Raw genomic sequence first — 12,034 nt, forward strand, 5'->3', positions numbered from 1 at the left:
CAAGGAGTCTATCTGCGGCCAGTACTAGTTCTGATAAGAACCCACCAAATTCTTTAATAAAATCTGTGTGGTGCCCTGGAGGCCTATATACAATAGCTAGAATCAATTTAAAAAGTGTTTTATCTTTAGTATTAGGTGTTGAAACATGAAGAACCATGACTTCAAAAGAATTATATTTAGAGTTCGACTTCTGGGAAATGCTAAGAGAGTTATTGTAAAGTGCTGCGACACCTCCCCCTCTGCCTTTTAGACGAGGCTCGTGTTTATAATAATAATCTTGGGGGACAGATTCATTTAAAGCAATATAATCATCTGGTTTTAGCCATGTTTCTGTCAAACAGAGCATGTCTATTTTATGATCTGTTATCATATCGTTAACAAAAAGTGCTTTATTAGAGAGAGATCTAATATTTAGCAATCCGAGTCGTAACAGTTGATTATCTGTATTTTGTTCATGTTTAGTTTGTTTAACGTTTATTAAATTACTTTCAAGAGGTTTACGCATTATTTTATGTTTGCTAATCCGGGGGACAGACACAGTCTCTATTTTGTGATGTTTGGGAGAACGGATTACTACATGTTGTACATTTTGTGTATTCTGCGACGTGAGACGGCAAGCAGACAGTTGGTTAAGCCATACTGTCTGCTCCCTGACCTGGGCCCCAGCGAGTCAAGTTTTAGCATTAGCATTAAGACTTTTTGCCATATTTCTAGACAGGATGGAAGTCCCAGCCCAGGAGGGATGGAGACCATCTCGTTTCAACAGGTCAGGTCTGCCCTCAAAACTCTTCCAGTTATTTATAAAAACTATATCATTCTGCAGGCACCACTCAGACAACCAGCCATTTAGTGATGATAATCTGCTATAAATCTCATCACCACGATAAGCAGTGAGGGGGCCAGAGAATATTACAGTGTCTGACATCATGCTTGCGAGCTCACACACCTCTTTAATGTTATCTTTTGTGATCTCCGATTGACGGAGTCGAACATCATTTGTGCCGACGTGAATGACAATCTTACTGAATTTACGATTAGCCTTAGCCAGCACATTTAAATTTGACTTGATGTCAGGCGCTCTGGCTCCCGGTAAACATTGGACTATGGTGGCTGGTGCCTCTATGTTAACGTTCCGAACAATAGAATCACCGATAACTAGGGCACTTTCAGCAGGTTTCTCAGTCGGTGCGTCACTGAGCGGGGCAAACCTGTTCGAGACTGTAATCGGAACGGTCGAGTGATGTTTTGTCCTGCGACTACGCCGTCTCACAGTCACGAAGTTTCCCAGCTGCGGGGGATTTTCAACCGGAACCGAGCTGTGTGCGCTAATGTTGCTCGCATCCAAAGTGTTTTCTATCGTCGTTAAACTCTTACTATCCTCAGATAAAGATTGGATGCGAGACTCTAATTCTAAGATCTTCTCTGTCAGCCTAACTATTTCCCTGCATTTATCGCATATAAAGCCCTCGCAGCTGACAGAGAAGGCTAAGCTAAACATATGACATGAGGTGCAAGTAACAATAATAGGAATAGAAGCCATAACTCACCGGATTTGAAGTGCAATTCCAACTTACCAAGGTTGCTCGATGGATCGTAGTATACTCGCTTAAAAAGAGAAACAGTTAGCACACAAGACAAACCAGAGGCAAGATGATATTCCACAGTGTGAACAGAAAGCAAGCTAACACGCTATTGCTATGCTAACGGCGTTAAGTTAACTATCACTTTTGGTTTAGACTCTTCCAAGTAAATAACAGGAACAGGGTTATTGAGATATCAGGATAAGTTAGCAACGACAATAATAATTAACGAAAATAAAATACACTAATATTAGAGCGAAGTGATAAGAGCACTGATACAAACAAGCTGCCGGCAGCGATGCACGAAACAGGAAGCAGGAACAGGAAACAGTTCATCAATACCGCCAAATATAACAATGTTATACCTTGAAAAAGTGAATTTCTATTACTTTCATGAATACTGAGTATATATACAGTATATAAATATATATATAGCATACATTTATCATTTATATTACTAAATACATATTTAATAAATACCATGTTTACCTTACCGTATCAGCTTGTGGTTTGTGTCGATGTGCATTAGGGACCTTGGGCTGGGGACAGAATATGTCCTACTCACACATCCTAACTGTGACATCCTGGAGACAATGCTTGCAGTGTCAACTGGATGCATTGATGAATGAACTCTATCCCATTGCACCCGATGACCTTGTGCCGTGAGGAGACCCATCATCATTCTATAGCCTGCATTTGGGTTGTTTGTGTGAAGTCTTGCCACTATTGAATCTAGTTCAACATCTGTTGTGTTGCTATACACAACACAACATCTGTTGTGTTGTGTTGAGCCTTAACAGACAATCCCCATTCTGCCATGCGTCTATGAACTGTAAATTTTGACACCCCTAGCAACTTTGCAATACAAGTCACAGGTAATCCTAGGGTAAGAAGTTGCGATACAGAATCATCAGAAATCAGGACCCGCGGATGACCATTTCTTCCATTCGCTTGGGAAACCATGATGTGAGAAACATTAGCTGCGTTTATATGGACACATCGGATTGAATTTAATAAAATTGTGTAATCCGAATGTAGTGTTTACATGAACAATAGATAAAATGATCGGACTGATTTGCGTGTTTATTTGCTTAAAGCGGATTAAATCTTTTGACATGAATGGGTCTTTCCCGCTGTTTCAGGATGCAGATACTACTATCCTTTCTCGTGCCACTATTTTACGTTTTAAAAAATAGACTTGATAATTTAATATTTGGTATTCTAATTAGAAGGCGACGCGAAGATGAAGCTTTATTCCGTGCTGCCTTGATTTATACAACTTTAAAAATGCCCCTTCCTTCGCCAAGAACAAAAAGTCTGTGGATGCGGGTTCGAAGCAAAGACTGGTGGGAAAACGTTGTTCTTTCCCACTTCACAGATGATGAATGGAAGGAAAATTTCAGAATGACTCGACAGTCATTTATGAGATTGTGTACGATGGTGGAGAGGTACATGGCACCCGGTGTAATTAACTGCGGTCAAGCCAGCCGCCACTTCGAAAACGACAGTCAAACTAGCCCTCACTCGGTTTTGTTATGTGCGCATATACTGTACATTACATAGCGTCTTTTTGGATTTCAAAATAAAGCGATGTATTTCGAACCTGGTTTCAGTCTGTCGATTGTGAATTAATTAAAATACAAATGCATTTAGAAAATTAAGTATATTTATATATAATTTTACCCATAAAACGATATGTGGTATTGAAAAAATAACCTCAATTGCACTACAATTGAAGGCTTTAACCCAGGCCAAACGGGAAAGATTGACAGTTGTGTTGCTAGGCTTTTTAAAGCTGTTTTTAAACTGTTAGGCAGTTTTTATATTTTTTACAACACTCTTATCCCACCTCAGTGTGTCACCTAAACAATATCAGGACTGTTCAATGTGGATTTTTTTAATGTAGCCTACAGAACTTCAAAATAGCCTATGTGTATTATTATTTCTTTAACTTCACCACATAATTTAAAGAAAACTGTCCGATTGCACAGACTCATTCCACTTTAACATGAGAGTAGACCACCTGAGTGTGTCACATAAACAATATCAGGACTGTTCAATGTAGATGTTTTAATGTACAGAACTTCAAAATGGCCTATATGTATTATTATTTCTTTAACTTCAGATCATAATTTAAAGAAACTGTCTGATTGCACAGACTCATTCCACTTTAACATGAGAGTAGACCACCTGAGTGTGTCACATAAATAATATCAGGACTGTTCAATCCCTAGACTAGGGATGCACCGCATGTTCGGCCACCGAAAATGTTCGGCCGAAATATAGACTAAATATTTATGGAAGCCTATCAGGAATAACTAGGAATAAGCTCTTGTTTCTCTCGACATTCTTCAATGATTTACACACATGATAATGCTGACATTTAGAGTCACTTACCTTTTAAAATAGAGAACATTATGTGATGACATTTAATTTTTGACTGCTCTAACACGAACCGTCCTAGCGCGCCTCCATGTGTGTATATCTGCCTGTGTTGTGCATGTCAAAATTAAATAATCTTCTATTTATTTAAGTGGCGGTTGGCAGTAAAATGAAATCACCCATATTGCATGTCATTTATTATTGCATTAAGTAGGCTGTATTGTTTTAAACAGCATTTGTTTATTAAATTTACTTTTAAATATGTTATTCATGAAAGGTAGTATTCTGTATACCGATTTTACCGTTATTATGTAAGGTAAAATAAGTTTAAATCAAGAATGTTTTGAAATTCACAACATTTCAACACAACTTTTTCTCACTAATTTAAAGGCTGCTATTGGACTGTTGAAGGTAAAGGTCATATTATGCGACTACGCGTTACTTTACGGAGAGCTTATGATAGCTACGTTCTGCCTTAAGACCAAATGGTGTAACCGAATAACAATAGGTTACTGTCGTAACCCCGGTTCTCTGAAACATCGAGTGGAGAGATCCACCTATGGGAAGGGCATCCGTACCTGGGGTCTCATTTATAAAACTGTGCGTAGGATCCTTACTAAAAGTGTACGTGCGCCCGAAAACCAAAAATAGCGTACGCCCAAAAATAATCCGATTTATGAAACCGTGCGTACGCACACCTGTAAGCAATATTCGCTTTATAAATCACAGATCACCTGCAAGTGTGCGAATCAGCCTCATATCCCGCCCTGTACACGGCCATTTTTACCCATAAATAGTCAATGCAAAGCACCTCATGAATACTGATTCGTATATTAATAAGCCTGCCATCCAATCCGCTTGTTAAGCCTGACGTCACGCACCATAATGGGCGTACACCGTTTCCTGGTCTAACCGCTATCAGATGCCATAGAAATATAACAAAAATTGCTAAACAAAAAACCCTGATCCCATCCTTTATCTCCGTAACGAAATCACAAATGGCCACACATGAGATTCACTGAGATTTCCAACTTAATAATTGTTATAATTATTAATAATAAGTATTATTATAATTATATTAAAGCCAAAGAAGGTCTCTGCAGCATTTAAATGTTTACAGCATTTAGACTGATCATTAACACCCCATTAGTGGTGTCCTTCACCTGAGATAACATTTGAAGACATCATTGTAAAAGACGAATGTTTCTTCATTCCGGTTTCGTTATGATAGTTAGGACTGCTAACGAGAACATAAAGAGAAACGATTGTGCGAGAGCTTAATGGCTGTATTTCCAGACTTTGACATTCTATGATTATGCTCAGTATTTAAGGAAAATATATTTAGTATTTATTTACCCTGTGTTCTGCAGTTATCATATTTGATGCTGTCCCTGTTCAGTCGGATCATCTCCTCCTCATGCGCTCATAGTGTGATGGTGAGACAGCGCTGATTAAATATTTACATTGAATTTTTATTTAAGATTTGAGTTGGATTTTACAAGAAGGTGCATGAAACAATTATCACTCAAGCGCAAATAACTCTGCAGATTTAATCTTCGTGATAATATGGATCTTTAACGGATATGAGGTCAAATAAAATGTGTGTGAGGCATAATGCTTATAAGCGTTTATATCAATCTTAGTTTCTGCAATCTAAGTTCACTAACTCACCATTTGTCTCCAGAATGTGTTTGCGTGCAGGTGCGCACATTTTTCCGTCAAGTTTGTTTTTATAAATCCCATATTTTGCGTGGGAAGTGGCGTATGCCTCTTTCAGGGCATGTTTTGTGCGTACGCAACGGTTATAAATGAGGCCCCTGATCTCTGCAGAAACATCTAATTGCACCAAGTCTGGCTAGACAGACAGAAGCGCGCAGCCAATGCCAGGTAATGCCCCACCCCCTTACCTGAGAGCATATAAGGTCTGCTTGCGCTGCTGTTCCTCAGTAAGTATATTCACTTCTCATACAGCAAGTGGGGCAAAGCTGGTGGATCTCTCCACTCGATGTTTCAGAGAACCGGGGTTACGACAGTAACCTATTGTTCTCTTTCATCATCTCGTTTCGAGATCCACCTATGGGAGAGACATGGACAGCTCCCCGATTGCCCAATACACTCACAGGGAGGTTCTGAAAGCCAGAAAAAGACGGTCACCCCCAAAGGGGCGGTGCATGACACGTCCCATAATTATGTCCCTGGCAGCCCTGATGCGCACACATAGCTGCTGCGCACATACAGGACAGGAACATGTATGAGGCACACACATGTAATTAACCCAGCAACACATATATACCACCCAGGCCGGAATGTGAATGCATGCTTGGTGAAATGAATGCGCACAGCCCACCAGCCCGTTCAACCCTCGTTACCATAACAATGTGTAAACAGGAGGTGAAGGAATATAACAAGGAGGGGCTATGAAGACCCCACTCCTAAAACAGAATGTGCTACCGAGGTATTGGTGACATCCAATCGGTAGTAACGCACAAACGTACTGTATGGGGAGAAACCCAGCTGGCTGCAGAGCAGATGTCCTGCAGTGATACTCCCCTGAACAAAGCCCAAGAGGCAGCTAAGCCCCTCATGGAATGAGCTCTGATGGTACCTGGGGGCTGCACTCCCCTTGATTCATATGCAACTGCTATAGCATTCACAAGCCAATGTGAGAGGCGCTGTTTAGATATGGGACTCCCCTTATGAGGGGGTGCCCACGAAATAAAGAGCTGGTCGCTCTTCCGGAAAGAACTGGTCTTGGACATATATGCCTGTAATGCACGAACAGGACACAGAGCATTCAGCCTCTGATCCTCCGCAGAGGAAAAAGGCGGAGGGTGAAAAGCGGACAGCTCCAACACCTCCGAAGTGAACGCAGGGAAGCATTTAGGCATAAAAGCCGGGTTAGGCTTAAGAAAACCTTATCTCTACTCAAAGAGAATTTAGTGCACGAGGGATGTATTGAGAGTGCATGTAGCTCACTGACACGTTTGGCTGATACCAAGGCCAAGAGTAAAGCTGTCTTGAAAGACAACAGCTTCAAGGAAATACCTCCCAGGGGCTCAAAGGGATACTGAGACAGGGCCTCCAGCACCAAGGAGAGGTCCCATTCAGGGACGGTCCTCCTGATGACTGGCAAGGAGCGACGGGCACCCTTCATAAATCTGCGGATTAAAGGATTCTGCCCGACTGTTGAGCCCTCAAAGCCCACATGACAGGCAGAAATAGCTGCCAGGTAGACCTTAATTGTGGAAAAAGACCTGCCTTTATCCATAAGGTCCTGTAAGAAACACAAAATATCAGGAACTGAGCACTGATATGATGTGAGACTGCGCCCATCACACCACTCTTCAAACACTTGCCACTTACAACCATACAAGGACCGTGTAGAAACGGCTCTGGCATTTTGTATTGTGGCAACCACACGCGGGTGAAGCCCCAGCGCGTTTAAGTTTGACTTCTCACGGGCCAGACCCAGAAAGCCACCCTGTCCGGGTGTGGGTGATAAATTTGAGATAGATAGAGTGGGTTCCCCCTCAATAGAAGGTCCGCACCTCTGTTCAGAATGCCTGGAACATGAGTCTCGCGTAACGACAGGAAAAACCGAAAAACCACCAAAAACTTGTGAGCTAGAGCGTGAAGTTTTGGTGAGCGTAAGCTGCCCTGCCGATTGATATACGCGACTGCTGTAGTATTGTCGCAGCGTACGAGCACATGATGTCCTAGCAGGCGAGGCATAAAATAATTCAGAGCTTTCCATATGGTCAGGAGCTCTAAATAATTTATGTGTGCTGAACGTAGTATGCTCGGCCACACACCGTTCACCACTCTGCCCTCCTGGGTGGCACCCCAGCCTGTTAGGGACACATCTGTCGTCACAACTTTCCGCATCACTACCGTTCCCAAACGGGTCCCCTGTGCGTAAAAGTTTGGTCTCTCCAGAGCTGCCGTGTAGGCGCGCGTCACTGTCACAGAGCAGCAGAGATCGTGTACCGGGCTGAAATGTAGTGACAAAACCCATTTCATGAATGCTCTCATTCGCAGAAGTCCCAGCGGCAAAACTTGGATAGCTGAAGCCATAAGACCCTGCAATCTGAGGCATGTGTGATACTGATACTGATACGACACGCAGCTCATTAGAGAGAGGACGCGCTCCTGGGAGAGATGCGCTCGCATGGAGACCGAGCTCAGCTCCAAGCCCAGGAAAATCACACTCTGGCTGGGTGTAAAATTGCTTTTGGTCACATTCACCTTGAACCCGAGAGATGTGATGTGTGTAAGCACACTGCAAGTGTCCCACAGCACTTTCTCTTCCGATTCGGCCATGATGAGCCAATCGTCTATGTATGTCAACATCCGCAGACCTGACATTCTCAGGGGAGCCAAGCTCGCCTCCGTACACAGACAAAAAGTCTGAGGGCTGAGTGAGAGCCCGAAAGGAAGAACAGTGAATTCGTAACATATGCCTAGATAGGCGAAACGAAGAAACTTCCTGTGTGGCGGATAAATGCTTATGTGGAAAAAAGCATCCTTGAGATCGACTGAAGTGAACCAGTCGTTCTGTTTTATGGTGTGGGCCAGAGTGCCGTGGTTTAACATTCTGAAATTGTATTTCCTCAAATGTTTGTTCAACATTCGGAGGTCCAAGATGGGGCAGAGAGAGCCGTCCTTCTTTGGGACCAGGAAATAACGGGAATAAAACCCTTGACTTATCAGGCTGGGAGGTACCACCTGAATCGCTCCCTTCATTAAGAGAGAAGAGATTTCTTCTTTCAGAATGTGAGCGGAGCTCTCCTCCGCGTGAGAAGAGAGAACGCCGTTGAAAAGCGGGGGTTTCATTACAAACTGCAGTCTGTAATCCTGCATAATTGTTCGCTGTGGCAAGGGGGGCGTGGTTTAGCGAGGTCTGCGCCGAAGGGAGGAGGCGTGAGAAAGGCGCGTAAGTAGGTCAAGTTCACATTACGATCAGCTGTGTCTCGTTACAGTGATTGGTGAGGAGAGATAATAAGACGCATAAGACGCATAAGAAGCTGCGGGAGTGAACAGACAGAGAGAGAGACTGGCTGGGAAGACGAATCTTACCGTCTGCAGGACGAGGAAGCCGCTATAAAGCAACCGGATTCATACGCAACACCTATTTAAAGTTGTACGATTATAAGACGCACAGTGGCGCAAGTATAGTTTGTTTGTGATTAAGGAAAATAAAGAATTGTCGTCTCCCAGCCAACGCCGACCCCGCCTCCTTTCTTCCTATCTCTACAAACTGAATTACATTCGCATCACCCACTCTGGAGGCGCAACAGTCTGCCAGGCAGACTCGTAATTCGCGAGCGTCCCCACGGGGCCGGTGAAGCGCCGAAATCCTCGAAATCCTGTGATGCAATGGCACCATCTAGCGGACACACTAGGGGCGACATGCGTGGATTTAGAAAGATGTTCTCTCTCTGCAGAGAGACGTACTCTCCCTGAAACGAATTCAATAGATTTGTTTGTTTCATTGTGTTTTTTGTGTGTTTTGTGTTGGGGAACACCGGGGCTGAAGCCTTATTAGTTGGGTGAGGGGAACAATGTGTGTGCTGTGTGGTGACACTGTTTGAGCACATTCCCTCGCAACCGACCCCCTGAACGTGGGGGGGTGGAAACACAGCGTCCACTGAACGCACGGGCTGGGAACCCTGGCCGGCCCCTCCGCGAGAAAACCTCCGTCTTTTGGACAGGGGCTCTGGGAAAGAAGAAGAGTCCGATGAGCTTGTGGCTCGTGAACGAGGACTCTCTGCCCCCAATGGTCGGACATCAGGCCGGCCGCTTGCGTTTAGAGTCGGTCGGGGTTGGGTTGGGGGGTTTCCCAGCCGCGGCGGGATATGTTCTTCCCCAGGGTTTAGCAGAGGGTGGGTTACTCTGCCGTGGAGGGAGTTTGTTGCACGGTTTCTCCCTGCTGTGATGCGGGTTTTGCACCATGACGGGGGGTTAGGCAAACGCGCAGTGGGCAACTGACGTGGAGCTGCTTTCTTAGGGAGGCACAACTTGAAAGCCTCGTCCTCTTTCTTTTTGTCATCGCACCGTTGCTGCATCAAAGCCAAGGTGGGACCGAAGAGAGCCTGGCCAGGCTCGACCGGAGCGCCGGCAACGCGCCTCTTCTCACTGTCAGGGAGTCCCGACAGGTTCAGCCAGCGAGTATGCTCCCCCACTACAGAAAGCGCCATGGAGCGCCCGCAAGCTTGGACAGCCTGACGAGCATTACGGAGGACTAGGTCGTTGACCGTAAGGATCTCCTTCCACAAGGTTGGCGAGGGGATCCTTTGTCCAGCTGCTTCCCCAAATCCTCCAAAATTTCCACCTGGTAAGCTTAAAGCAAGGACGAAACATTGAGAGCCCTGACAGCCAAGGCCGAGGATTTATAAGCGGCCTGATGAACAGAGGCAGAAAAATAGTCCATTTTGCCTGGCAAGACCAGCTTCGGAGGGGCGAGCAGCCCGCCCTGGATGGGGTTGAGATGCCTGGCGATCGACGGCTCGACAACGGGGGATCACCCAAGCTGAGAGCCGCCATGTCTTTCACCTCCAGACCCGCGAGACCGTGTTTGAGGTTCAGCGGGTCGCTCCAGTAGTGCCTCACGTGCTTCGCGCACGCTGGCAGGACGGGGAAGAGTTGTTTCCTTGGGCCGGGCGGGGGACCCAGCACTTTCCCATCATACACATCCCTCTCCTGGTCGGTGGCGCTCTGCGGAGCCGGCCACAGAATGTTAAGGCGAGCAGCCGCTCGTTCGCACATGTCCAGGAGGATGGACTGGAGTAAGGCCGCGAGGGGGTTAGCCTGGGGAAAACCAGAGAGTGGGATGGCCTCCTCGTCCTCTGAGACCCCAAGAAGGCCCGAGTCGTCTTCATCGCCGGAACCAGCCGGTTCATCGGAGAACGGGAGGTTGCCCGCGAAGATATCCTCTTCGGGGAACGCAGGATTAGGCAGGTCAGCCCAATGAAGTGACGTCGCGCCCCGGGCGGCCCCGGGAGGCCCCCGGAGGCGCGTCGCCGTCACCGTGTCCCCCATCTGAGTCAGAAAGGCTGAGCTCGATACACTGGGTATCGGCAACTTTGAGTCAACGCCGCAGGAGCTTTTTTGGCAGCACAAGCCAATAGCTGCAATGCTCCCGGGTTCTCCAAAGCCTCTTCTGCATGCTTGAGGCCCAAGCAGACCACGCAGAACTCGTGAGAGTCCTTAGCTGCGATGAGAGCCCTGCACGCGGCCGTGCAGGCCCGTGATGAGCTGGTCCCGGGAGCAGTGGCAGATTTAGAGAGCGACATGTCGGCGAAAAACTCGTTAATATCCGTGGCGGGCAGCTGTGGAAAGTAAAGGGGGAGCAGGTGAAAAAAGCACGAGTGTGGGCGGCTCAGGATGCGTATAAAAAACACCGCTAACCTGGCTGAATAGACGACTGTCACATCTAGTGGAGGCTGATCAGACGATATGTCCTCCTGAAGACACACAGTGAGCAGCGAAAATCCAACCGAACTGTGTTAAAGCAGAGATCGCGAGAAGCGAATGACAACTGAGGAACAGCAGCGCAAGCAGACCATATATGCGCTCAGGTAAGGGGGTGGGGCCTTACCTGGCATTGGCTGCGCGCTTGTCTGTCTAGCCAGACTTGGTGCAATTAGATGCTTCTGCAGAGGTCAGGTATGGATGCCCTTCCCATAGGTGGATCTCGAAACGAGATGATGAAAGAGAACATACAGATTTAGTTACAAACTAGGTAGTACTAGTTACTAAGCCTCTAGTGAGGACTTTACGTTCACGTTTAAGAAAGAATTTACGAATGGCTAGTGCAACTGTGGGAATATTTTTCAGATAAAAGTATGATTTAATTATCAATATAATCAATAAGTGTTTTCTTTCATTAAATCATTAAACTGTGTGCTTTTGTCATGTGCTTTCTATTTTACTCAGTGGAAAGTTACTGTGGCAAACGAAGTGAGACAGGATAAGTGGGGGTTGGAACCATAAATTATCTAAATCAACACACACACACACACACACACACACACACACGCACACACACACACACACACACACACACACACACA

At 45.6% G+C, this 12,034-nt stretch overlaps 1 pseudogene; it reads right to left on the reverse strand.

The window, feature by feature from the left end:
• Positions 1-6,377: 6,377 nt before the first annotated feature.
• On the reverse strand, positions 6,378-8,822 carry LOC130550685 (uncharacterized; annotated as a pseudogene).
• Between the last annotated feature and the right edge of the window lie 3,212 nt (positions 8,823-12,034).

This window comes from Triplophysa rosa, unplaced genomic scaffold (genome assembly GCF_024868665.1).
Source record: "Triplophysa rosa unplaced genomic scaffold, Trosa_1v2 scaffold39_ERROPOS1708854, whole genome shotgun sequence".
In the NCBI taxonomy this organism is placed as follows: Eukaryota; Metazoa; Chordata; class Actinopteri; order Cypriniformes; family Nemacheilidae; genus Triplophysa; species Triplophysa rosa.